Source organism: Scyliorhinus canicula, chromosome 3 (assembly GCF_902713615.1).
Source record: "Scyliorhinus canicula chromosome 3, sScyCan1.1, whole genome shotgun sequence".
Taxonomy (NCBI): Eukaryota; Metazoa; Chordata; class Chondrichthyes; order Carcharhiniformes; family Scyliorhinidae; genus Scyliorhinus; species Scyliorhinus canicula.
The window spans coordinates 211,522,549-211,534,584 of record NC_052148.1 but is presented as its reverse complement, the minus strand read 5'-3'; the positions used below and the strand labels follow the sequence as shown (position 1 = coordinate 211,534,584).

Genomic DNA, 12,036 nt, shown 5'->3' with positions numbered 1-12,036 from the left:
TGCTCCCAAAGGGAAGAAGCATGTTGCTCTAAAATTCAGTGATGCCTCACTGGAGCACTGACACAGTCTCTTTCCGACGCAACGTCCTCTACCCCCACTCTGTCTGCAGGAGGTCCAGCAAGGGCACAAATCCAGCTCGGGAGGCAGTGGCTGTGGTGGTTAGTGCTAGCACCGTGCAGAAGAGGTCAGCCAGCCAGTGCAGGAAAAGGACGAATGATCTCATCCGTTTGTGCCAGGGTAAGTCAACCATCTCATCACTCACAAGCCCAGCACATATTCACTGGCAAATTACTCACTGCCAGCTGAAGAAATACCACCACTAACTCTCACACACACACACACATCTCCATCTGGCCTCATCTCCTCTGAACCTTGCATCCTTATCCCCTCCATGTCTCTATTCAACACCCAGACATGCCAGAATTCCTTACCATCTGTCCTGGCATGCGTTTCACACCCAATCTCTGTCTGTCTTCATGCAGGTCAAGTGCGCACACAATAAAAGAGTGAGGACCCAGACCAGGGGTGGAGTGTCTCACATCAAAGGCCTCGGCACGGTAGCACAGTGATTAGCACTGTTGCTTCACAGCACCAGGGACCCGGGTTCGATTCCCAGCTTGGGTCACTGTGAGGAGTCTGCATTTTCTCCCTATGTCTGCGTGGATTTCCTCTGTGTGCTCTGGTTTCCTCCCTCAAGTCCCGAAAGACATGCTTGTTTGGTGAATTGGACATTCTGAATTCTCCCTCCTTGTACCTGAACAGGCGCCGGAGTGTGGCGACTAGGGGATTTTCACAGTAACTTCATTGCAGTGTTAACGTAAGCCTATTTGTGACACTAATAAAGATTATTATTATGATTCATGGTGTTCAAAAACTGCCGTAGAGCAGGCCGGAGAGGTCGTCGACCATGACTGTGTCGATGATGAGGTGGGCGGCGCACACCCAAGTGAGAATCCTGCACCAGCTCATCCATCAGACAAAAATAGTGAGAGTGCTTTGTCTTGTTTTTGAGTCACCTGCCATGCACTAATGATCTCTCCTTTCTTACATAGGCACCTCTGGAAAACTCCCCATGGTATCTACAAGCCAGACCTACACCTCCAGCCCTGTCAGCACCTCGGATGAGGAACCAGAGGACACCACAGCAGGAGTGTTGTCACTGCGCTCACCCGCAGCTTCCACCTGTGCAGGCACACACCTCCGTGGAAGAAACACTCAGCTCGTTCCAAAGCAGTATCAGGTCACAAGTTGGTGAACACAGTCCACAAGCTGGTCCACAGCAGGTGGAGGTAGTGACGTTTGAGGTCACCGGTGCTCAGACTACTGCTGGAGGCCACGATTCTGCTGAGTCCAAGTTAGACAACGAACCTCCAGAATCGGCCCTGCGCTGATATGGAGAATGGAGCTGCACCGACAATCATGGGAACGTCAGGAAGGGTTGTCAGCTGTATTCTTCAGATTACAACAGACAATAGAGGTTTCTGTGTGCCATCATTCTGAGTTTAATGCACCGGTATGCCAAGGCCCCAACCTCAACAGTGGCAAGGTGGTGGCCACCGTCGAGACCTTGGTCCAGAACAGCGATCCTGCCCTGCTACAGGAGCAGTACTCCATCGCTGTAGCTCTTGGTGGCACCCATCAGTGGATATGCGGGAGGCCTGCGGGACACCAAGATCTCACTGTAGCTACCCCTTCACCTCTGGAGCCAACCAGGCTCTTGGGCACCCATTGGGAAGAGGATCAGCAGCTGGATACACCAAGGGCCATCCGACCAGGTGACTCCGGGATTTTCTGGCTAATCTAAATTCCCTCTTCCTGTGATCCCATCGCCTCCAGCTCCACAGGAAGAGGAGATTGAACCTTCCCCACAGCAGGATGCCCAAAGCAGATTTGGCCCCTCCAGGTCTCAGTCCTCCAGAGGACAGCCACAAAATTCATCACAGACAACGGGACATACCAGTCGGCAGGCTGCCTCCACCTCTGCTGTGGATATGAGGGAAGCACCATGATGTAGTGGTATGGTTGAGAAAGTAAAAAATATTTATAATCACTACTGTGGCATGGCATGGGTGTTCACAACATGTATATGATGTTCACAAATGTAATTATATAATCACACCCATTTCACATCTCTTTTTTTTTACAATGAGTTATGTTGCTATCAATTACGTGTGACACCTTGGTCCCTACTTTTCGCGGATATCGCTATCATGGGCCTCTGTGTGGAATATGCTTCCATAGCATCACAGTGTGTGGCATTTTGCTAGATCATTCTTTATATCACCGATGCCTCCACCTTAATATTAGGTGTGCTTGTGCAACCTACCTCATTCACATGTTTAGCAGACTCATGTCATGCTTATTCTTGGCTGTGTAAGATCGGGGCAGAGGTGTTCAACCTTATTTGCATTCTTGAAAGGTAAAAGTGTAGTGCCAAGGAGAGATATCTTTACATATGGAGAAACCTCATATATTATGCTATTCCATGTGCTCTTTGTTTCTCAGGGTTTTCATGCTATGAGCCCATAATCCGAGTTTATGTGCGCTGATGTCAGCCAACTGCATTTTCCACTTTTGGAGTGTATATCTGCTACGTTCACTATTATAATCCTGGCCGGGATTCTCCCCTACCCTGTGGGGCAGGGGGTCCCGACGTGTTGGAGTGGCGTGAACCACTCTGGCGTCGGGCCGCCCCAAAGGTGCGGAAGTCTCCTTTGGGGCCAAGCCTCCGCACCTTTAGGGGCCAAGCCCTCACATTGAGGGGCTAGGCCTGCGCCAGAGTGGTTCCCGCTCCGCCGGCTGCCGTGAACAGCCTTTGGCGCCACGCCAGCCGGGGTCAAAAGGACTTCGCCGGCCGGCTTACGTCCGTGCATGCGCCAGAGCGTCAGCAGCTGCTGACGTCATCCCGGTGCATGCGCAGAGGAGGGGGTCTCTTCCGCCTCCGCCATGGTGAAGACCATGGCGAAGGCGGAAGAAAAAGAGTGCCCCCATGGCACAGGCCCGCCCGCCGATAGGTGGGCCCCGATCGCGGGCCAGGCCACTGTGGGGGCACCCCCCGGGGTCAGATCGCCCGCCCCCCCCCCCAGGATCCCGACGCCCGCCCACACCTCCAATCCCGCCGGTCAGGTAGGTGGTATGATCCACCCCGGCGGGAGAGGCTTGTCAGTGGCGGGACTTTGGCCCATCGCGGGCCGGAGAATCGCCGGGAGGGGGGGGGGGGGCCGCCAACCGGTGCGGCGCGATTCCCGCCCCCCCCCCGCCGAATCTCTGGTGCCGGAGAATTCAGCGGCTGGTGGGGGCGGGATTCACGCCGCCCCCCCGCCGATTCTCCGACCCGGCGGGGGGTTGGAGAATCCCGCCCAATAGCTTCCATTTGCCAGATGAACAATGCTCAACAATACAATGAATCAATCTTAACTGCTATCTTTATCTGCAGTCAAACAAAACTCATCTCCGGTCACAATCCACTTTTAACTAGAGTTAGCAGATTCAGCAATACTTGCTGAAAAGAGATGTTTTGGATAATCACTTAGAGAAAAAGAGATCTTTTGAGACTGCAGAATCTCTTGCTGTATTCTTCAGAAACTGCTTCTCAGCTCATCTTTTAGCCAATGGTTGTCGCAATAAACTTCATCTAAACAGTCTTGCAGTTCCATTTTTAAACTTCTCCAAAACCTTTAATGGATTATGGTCTATGTATACAGTTGTCTCCAATGAATTGATGGCAACATAAATGTCAAAATGTTACAAAGGCAATACCAAACTCAGTGGGCGTTATTTAACTCAATGGGAACAAAGTCCCATAGCAAGCCCGTTTTGCCGCACGTTTCCCAGTGTTTGCCGTGCTGAGAAACACATTGCTATCAGACATCACTTGGGTTAGATAACGGGCCTCAGAGGGGAATGGACGACAGAGGCTGCAACCCCTCAGTGTAGCGAGAGATCCGAGGTGGGATTCTCCGTCCCACCAACCCCATTTTCCGACGCGGCGCGCCCCCACCGGCAGCAGGGTCCTTCGTTACAGCAACCAGTCAATGGGTTTCCCATTGTGGCAATCCCACGCCATCGGGAAGTCCACAGGCGTGGGTGCATTGCCAGTGAAACGGAAGATCCCGTCGATGGAGAATTCCGCAGCTGATCACTAAAGCCCTCACGTGAGTACCCCCCAAGCCTAATTTGCTGTAGGGGAGTCTCTGCTCCCCCGCATCACCCCCAATGCTTGAGCAGGGTACCCCCAGACCGATCATCGCAGTGCAAAATATGCCAACTTGGCACCGCCAACCTGAACGTGGCAGTGCTCCTGTCAGCCAGCAGTGTCACCTTGGCACCTTGGCAGTGCAGGCTGGCATCCAGGTGGAACTGCCAGGATACATGTGTGGCACTGCCAGGGTGCCTGGGTTGCACTGCCAGGGTACCTGGGTGCACCAACAGTGCTAAGGTACCACCCTTCCCAAAGTGCATGTACCCGGGGGCATCTGATATCCTGGGAGACCCCCACGAGTGCCATTGCATTGGCTCACTGTTTATGGAGATCAGTACTAAACGGCGCTCGCCCGAGGTCTCTGAGGCAAAGGGGATAGATTTAATGCCCGGGTGCCTCGGTAAACTGCATATTTGAGTGAGACTAGCTGTCTCGCTCGAGGGGGGTGGACTGTGGGGTCGGGGTGGGCGGGTGGTAGGTAAGGGGTCCAGCGCGGCCGGCGCCATGCTTCCTGGTGGGAACATAGGCGTCCGCGGCTACAGCTTGCCATCACTGCTCATACGCGGCTCAGGACCTGGCGATTCTCTGCCCAATCCGTGGGTGCTCCATGCTGCCCATTCTGGGCGGGATCACTTTTAGACAAGTATGCACATTAGAGTGAGACTTCTAGTCTTACTCTAATATGCAGTTTTCCAAGGTACCCAAACTGGTGGTACCTATCTCCTTTGCCTCAGAGACCTCGGGCATGTGCCATTCAGTACTGGTCTCCGGAAACGGGGACCAGATGAAATGGTACATGTGAGGGGTCTCCCACAGAATCGGAGGCCCCCCAGGTGCATGCCCTTTGGGAAGGGTGGTACCCTAGCACTGGTGGGGCCAGCCTGGTACCCTGGCAGTGTCACCTGGGTGCCAATCTGGAACTGCCAAGGTGCCCAGGTGGCACTGTCAGCTGGAAGGGGCACTGACAGGCTCGCACTGTCAAGATGCCAAGCTGGCACTTTGTGCACAGTGATGATCGGGCCGCGGGTGCCCTGTGCGGGTGTTGTGTTCGATGCGGCGGGGCCTGGGGACCCTCCCAAAGAGCGCTTGTGTGGGAGGGGCGGCGGGGTCACGTCAGGGACTCCAGAGATTGGTGCGCCATTCATAAATGCCGTTCTGATCTCTCGCTACACTGAGGAGTTCCGGCTATGTGCGGCCTCTCGTTCGCGCATTCCCTGCTGAGGCCCCCCTATGTAATTGGGAGCGTGTTAAATTGCAGGGTGTTTCTCACAGCTGCGAGCACCAGGAAATACACGGAAAACGCGCTCACTATGGGACTTTGTTCCCATTTAGTTAAATTGCATCCGCTACTTATTACTACTAATGACCTAATTTTTTGACCTGTGCCCATGATATTTCAACAGTTCCCATAATGAACATTTTGACCCAATTTGTTTTGTCAGTTTGCAAATAATCTTAACGATAAAAACAATCAAACAAGATTAGATCATCTTTCCTCAAACTAATATTTTGATACCTGAAATCATCTTGGTTGCTCACCCCTGATATTTTCAAGGGAAATCATATTTATCATTAAGTGACCAGAAGTGCATAAAATATATTACATGGTTAATGAGCAAAGCTCTCTGCAGCAAAAATACCGTATTGATTTGTACTTGAACCTTTAGTAAACATATCAAAATACTTTATTCGCATTTTTATTGCACTTAAGCATTTATTTTTCCACTACAATTGCTTGATTTCTTTTGTGATAAAGCTAAATATACCACCTCCGTTATCTCATAGTGGGTGATTTTGGTCTTTGCATGTAACATGAAACAGGCTCATAATGAATAATCCATTTTACATCACACCCAATTCTCTTTTCAAGTTAAATATTTGTTAATTTTCTAACTCGCTTTTTCATGCAACTGGCAAAGACCAATTTTAAGCCAAAACCCTTTTACGAGAGTAGATTTTCCACCATAGTACTTTCAAAACACTGCTGGAATACTTGGCAGGAAATTGCACATGCCTAGCCCATGGGTTTTCAGTCAGAGGTGTTAATAGGCAGGAAATAATGGACCGTGGCAACAGAAATCCCCATTGTGTGGTCTCAGCATGTACAAAGAGTTAGAAATGGAAAATCTTTCCTATGATCCCTTGTATGCATGTAAATTATTTTCTACTTATCCTTATTGAATTGCAATTTTCAACCTCCCTACTGTCTTCCCCCCATCACCCAAACCTCTTATGGCTGAATATCCCGTCTATTACAACAGTGATCCGGAGAAAATTGGAGTCACCATGAGGCAATGTGCATATCAGTGTAAGTGCATGAGAGAGGGACGAGACGTAAGAGAAGCCAATGCCATGCCTGGGTTTCAGAGAGACTTGTTCTTTCATATTACCCTATTTCTATCGTGATCTGAAATGTACATCTGGTTCACTTTGTCCGAGTGAGTGAAGAGTCCATAATTTGTGAGTCTTTCTTCAAGTCAAAATTGTGTCCTTCGATTTCTGCCATCTCATTCCCCAAGCAAAAAATTGCCCTTGCAATTTTGTAAGTCAAAGTAAGACTTGCAGAGTCATAAGTATGTAGCCAACCTATGTGCCAGTTGGTGCCTCATACATTTTTGTTGTGATATCTTTTACTTTTATTTTGTATGAAAATGGATATGGTGCAATAAAAATGTTGATGGGATGGCTTGATAACGATGACCAGTAAATGTGGACAAGGGTGACAGGCAAGATTGACATTATGTTGTTCCAATCTTGGACTCCCTGCACAGTGCATAGTAACTTGGATAAATATGCTTTACAAGGTATCTTAAAGTGTACCATCTTCTCCTGTGTTTGTTCCCAAGCCCTGCAGGTAATGTAAACAGCATTATGCTCAGCCACTGCAACCTTCTATGCATAGTGCCCATCACAAAGCAATTTATGCAGCAGCATCTCGATCTCATCAACCGTTAAAAATGTGATTGGAGGCTGAAACGGCCACTTACATATCAGGCTCCCAGATTAGATTTTCTTTGACTTAATTTTTCGCCTATGAGTTATTTTCATCCATCCCTCCTTTTCCATTTGAAAAAGCTTGCCAAAACGTTGATGTGCACTTTGGGCTCTTTCTGCGTACTATGAGGAATTTTTCTCCCCATCCCAGTGTGGCCATGTACCTTTAACTGAACATACACCTTTAAATTTGACTTGCAGCTGGATTTTGTATTCTCCTCATTAGGTTAACATTCCACGCATGACCAAAACTACACAGGAGGCTATTATTTATTATGTAAATGAGCTGACCCTGAAAAATTGCAGGCAGTCAGTTCATTGCACACTTGGCCTGCTTTGAGCCTGCAGCCAGTCACTTCCGTAATCTGTTAAACCAGAACAGCAAGTTCCCCTGCTCCCCCCCCCCCCCCCCCCCCCCCCCCTCCCCCCTTAACTCGTTATGAATGGGCTGGCATTGTTCTTCCATTACTGAGTACTTATTGTCTCTCTTGTTTTGATTTCATGTGCAAATGTGGCCATTTTTCTACCATTAAGCAGAAGCGTTCTGAGAATTACAAAGATCAGTTTGTGAAAGAGAAATGTTTCAAGTGTTTTTGGAAGTGCTTTTATAAAAAGTACAAAAAAAGTTAAATGGAAAAGATGAAATATTTATTGTTCTCTAACTATACTGTGACTTCCATCAAATGCTGTCAACCACCTGGCAAACTGTTGATTCAGTCAATGAAGGCTTAATCTATCTTTGTTCTTCCATGAATTTTTAAAGCTGTGCAGAATAATCACAGAGCAATTACAGGCAATTCTTTTTGCACTATCTTGATTTAGTAGGAGGACATTAATATTAAATCACACCCTATGGAGAATGAAAATAGTGTGTGAGTAATCACATTTTCGTATACACTAGCAAGATCATTTTTAATTCATTCGTCATCAGATTTTTCTCAGTAAAAACGTGTATTCTAAGCAAGTAATCTAATTCTCCCCGAGGTTTTCATCTACTGCACTCTGAGAAGCAACACTATGGCAGAAATTTACGCTACCCCAAGGCGGAGGGGAGGGGTGTTGGGGGGGTAGTCTACTGTGGGGAAGCATATAATTGAATGGACGGAACTTCCCCCAGGAACCCGCCCACCCAAACCCAGAGACAATTTTACGCTTGGGTGGACAGAGCCTTGTGCAGGAAATCCTCCCATTCACTTTTAAGGCCCTTACTTTAGGGTCCTAAGCCGCTCAGCCTCAATTTTTAGGCTTGCACGAGTGTATGCAGTTAGAATGGGATAGTGACATTTACACTTTTCTCCATCTCGGGTGGGAAGGGGTGGGAGAGGGGTGCCTCAGTTTGAAGGTCCTTTCAGAAGAGTTGGAGTGCGTTTCCACACAGGACATTAGAGCTCCAGGATCCCCACCTCCAAGGCCTACTTCTTGAAGCTGCAATCGCGCCTCCCCGCCAATACAGATGACCGCTACAATCCCACCCTTACATTTTCATAAGGCCTGGAATTTAGTCCCAGAGTATTGCACTACCATTTTTGGCTACTACAGCGCTGTGTCTGGCCAGGTTGAAGTGGTGTCAGCGAATCAGATTGGCCAACAGTTCTCACAGGTGGGACTTTGTGCCAAGGGCAGACTGAAATCCTACGCATTACCAATTAATTCTCAAGTGAGTGTTAAAATTATGTGGGAGTTTGTGAGTCGACAGCTACACGTTAGGTGCTGACTCTCGGGATGGCAAGCACCAATTATAGAATCGTACAGTGCAGAAGATGCTCTTCGGCCTATCAAACCTGCACCGACAAAAAAACCTACTCTAATCTGCACTAATTCCATTTCCCTGGACTTGATCCATTGCCTGACTGTAATGAAATTTTAAATGCTCATCCACGTACTTTTTAAAGATTGTGAGATTTCCTGCCTCAAGTACCTTCCCAGGCTGTGCATTCCAGGTCCCCACCATCCTCTGGATGAAAAAACTTTCCTTAAATCCACTCAGTACCTCCTGCCTTTCACTTGAAAATTAAGCCCCGTGTTACTGACCCTTCATCTAAGTGAGACAGCTGCTTTCTATCTACCCTGTCCATGCCCTTCATAATCTTGTACACCTCAATCATTCTTTGCTCCAAAGAAAGAAATGCAAGCTTGTCCAGCCTCTCTTCATAGCTGAAATGCTCCTTCCCAGGAAACATCCTGGTGAAGCTCCTGGGCACTCCCTCCAGACCAATCACATCATTCCTATAGTGTGGTGACCAGAACTGAACACAGTACTTCAGAGTGACCTAACCAAAGTGCTGTCCAGCTGCAACATAACCTCCCTGCTCTTATAATGTCTGCCACGACAGATACATGGCATGTGGCCCGTATGCCCCAGGGGCTGGTTTAGCACAGGGATAAAGAGCTGGCTTTAAAAGCAGACGAGGGCAGGCCAGCAGCACAGTTCAATTCCTGTACCAGCCTCCCCGAACAGGTGCCGGAATGTGGGGTTGAAGGGCTTTTCACAGTAACTTAATTTGAAGCTTACTTGTGACAATAAGCGATTTTCATTTCATTTTTTCATTTCTTAACTACCCTATTAACCAGTCCTACCATGCTTAGGGATCTGTGGACAAGCACCCCAAGATTCCCCTGAGCTTCCTAGTTTCCTGTCATTCATTGAGTACTCCATGGTTGTGTTACTCCTTTGAAAGTGCATCACCTCACAAGTTTTGAGGTTAAGTTCCATCTGTCACTGATCTTCCCATTTCACTAATCCAACTATATCCTCCTGTAACCCAAGACCACCTTCTTCACTGTCAGCCACCTGGTCAATTTTTGTGTCATCTGCACACTTACTGATCATTCCCCCCCGCCCCCCTCATAATTTCTACTGTATCATTTGCACATATATCACAAACAATGAGGGATTAGCACTGATCCCTGTGGTATGCCATTGGGCACCAGTCTCCGGTCACACAAATAGCCTTCTACCACCTCTTTCTGTCTCCTATCATTAAGCCAATTTTGGATACAACTTGCCACATTACCCTGGACCCCATGAGCTTTTACCTTCTTTATCAATCTCCCAAGTTGGATCTTACCAAAGACTTTTCTGAAAGCCATATAAACTCCATTAACTACACTATCCTCATTTACACACCCGGTCACCACTCCAAAAATTCAATCAAATTCGTTAGGCATGACCTCCCTCTGACAAAGACAGTCTGATTGTTCGTGATCAAACCTTGCGTCTCCAAGTGGAGATTGCTTCTGCCCTTCAGAATTTTCTCCAATAATAATCTATATTTGTGTCACAAGTAGGCTTACATTAACATTACATGAAGTTTGTGTGAAAATCCCTTTGTTGCCACACTACGGCACCTGTTACACTGAGGAAGAGTTCAGAATGTCCAATTCACCTAACGAGCACGTCTTTCAGGACTTGTGAGAGAAAACCGGGGCATCCGGAGGAAACCTATGCGGACACGGGGAGAACTTTCCGACTTCGCACAGACAGCAAGGAATCGAACCCGGGTCCCTGGGGTTGTGAACCAACAGTGCTAACCACTATGCTACCCTGCCACCCCTATCCTAACTTAAAACTCACTGGTCTGTAATTCCCTGGCTTTTCTCTGTTACACTTCTTGAAAAGTGGAACCACATTAGCCATCCTCCAGTCCTATGGTACCTTCCCTGTGGCCAGGGAGGAATTAAAAATTTGAGCCAGAGCCGCTGTAATTTCCTCTCTTGCCTCCCATAGCAACCTGAGATACAACTTATCTGCACCTGGTGTTTTGTCCACTTTTAAGCCTGCAAAAACTTTCAATACCTCCTCACTCCCATCTCTCGACATGCTTAAAATTCTACCCTGACAGTTGAATTCTTATTTGTATATATTTTATCCTAAAATAAAATGTAATTGTCTGAGGTGGATGATTGTTGTTTAGTTTCACGTATTTTTACAAATATTTTGGAAAATAAAAAAAATTGATTTATTCCAATTAATCATAAGGTGGAAAGACAAATTTGGTTGCATAAGATCCTTCGGTCCACCTCGTCCCATCATTCCAGAAAACAAATCCTTACAGAATCTTAACTGAGTCCTGGCTCCAACTATCCTGACTGGCAACCACTTCCAGTTTTGGTCACTCTTTATGTAAATAAGATTAACTTTTACAACACTATTTTCCTAGTGAATCTAAAAGTAGTATTTTGGATTTATTTTATCTATATCTTTTAAAGCCATTATTAATAATCTTTATTAGTGTCACAAGTAGACTTACATTAACACTGCAATGAAGTTACTGTGAAAATTTCCTGGCCACCACACTATGGCGCCTGTTCGGGTACACTGAGGGAGAATTCATAATATCCAATTCACCGAACAAGCACGTCTTTCGGGATTTGAGGGAGGAAATCGGTGCACCCGGAGCCTTGCTGATTTACTCTTCTCTTCTTCGATTCTGTGAATGTCTATCAGGCTCTGTCGGAATTTGTAAGACGTCATATGACCGCAAAGAATTTAATCTCAATTATTTTGATAATATTACTCAGCATACTATTTGCTTCATTTATTGCCACCGACCCATGTTGAACTACTGTTGGGGAAATTGCGAGAGTTTTGTTAGAGCAAGTAAGGAGAAACCAATTCCTCTGATAAGTGGTTCAGTCATCAAAGTCATAGATTCAAAATAATTGGCTCAAGTAATAATGGGAAAATTAGGTGAAATTTCCTCATATGGAGGCTCGTTAAAGTCTGGAACACTTTGGAAGTGTGATGATATCAGAATCCATAGGAACTTCCAAAAGGCAATTTGACATGTACTTCCATAAGCCTCATTTATAGGTTTTCAAGAAAGAAGCTGAAGTGTGGA

General features: G+C 47.1%; 1 protein-coding gene across 4 annotated transcripts in view; it reads left to right on the top strand.

Moving 5' to 3' along the window:
- Positions 1-12,036, top strand: part of spock3 (SPARC (osteonectin), cwcv and kazal like domains proteoglycan 3) — a 765,994-nt gene that overhangs the window by 584,249 nt on the left and 169,709 nt on the right. The gene's annotated exons all lie outside the window — the stretch shown is intronic.